The sequence below is a fragment of the Bombus impatiens genome, unplaced genomic scaffold, assembly GCF_000188095.3.
Source record: "Bombus impatiens unplaced genomic scaffold, BIMP_2.2 scf_0647, whole genome shotgun sequence".
NCBI classification, from domain to species: Eukaryota; Metazoa; Arthropoda; class Insecta; order Hymenoptera; family Apidae; genus Bombus; species Bombus impatiens.
The window spans coordinates 649,869-650,363 of NT_177066.1; the positions used below are offsets into that span (position 1 = coordinate 649,869).

At 53.1% G+C, this 495-nt stretch overlaps 1 protein-coding gene across 10 annotated transcripts in view; it reads left to right on the top strand.

Annotated features, from left to right (window-relative positions):
* LOC100743636 (chondroitin sulfate proteoglycan 4) overlaps positions 1-495 on the top strand; it is a 33,826-nt gene continuing 33,331 nt past the window's right edge. For 3 of the 10 annotated variants that reach the window (XM_033322612.1, XM_033322613.1, XM_024369963.1), the window contains exon 1: positions 7-169. The gene's annotated coding sequence lies outside the window, so the exon portion shown is untranslated. Of the gene's footprint in view, positions 267-328; positions 405-495 lie in introns of those variants that run through there. The other 7 variants (XM_033322611.1, XM_033322614.1, XM_012389664.3 and 4 more) reach the window with 6 other exon arrangements.

The window sequence follows — 495 nt, forward strand, 5'->3', positions numbered from 1 at the left end:
CGGTACGGTGCGTGCTACGGCTGCGAGTGAAAACGGAGCTACGAGGACGCTTGCTGGCGTTTCGATATATCCAACGAAACTGTCGCGACCAATACGGTAAAATCCCGACAACAACCGGAACATTCGGAAGAGAAACGATCGAAACATCGAAACTCCACGTCACCGCAATGTACGAAGCTCGATCCTCTGCGTGAATTCTACAATCGTACGAACATCGACGCCGGTCTGGGCTAGTCAACCTGTCTCCTCCGAATCTTTGCTTGCCCGTGTGTTCCTCTCTCTCTCTCTCTCTCTCTCTTTCTTTCTCTCTCTCTTGCTTTCGCGACACCTTTCTCGCCAACCGAGTAGGATATACGAGCGCCAGTCACTGTTCGCGGATGCAAATTTCGGTCCAGCTCCTCGAGGTGCTGTATAATTTCTTTTTTGTTGGTAGCGCGTTGGTACGCGCGAACCGAGCGGTCTCCGCTGCCACTTCTCTTCCGCCAGAGTTGCCGC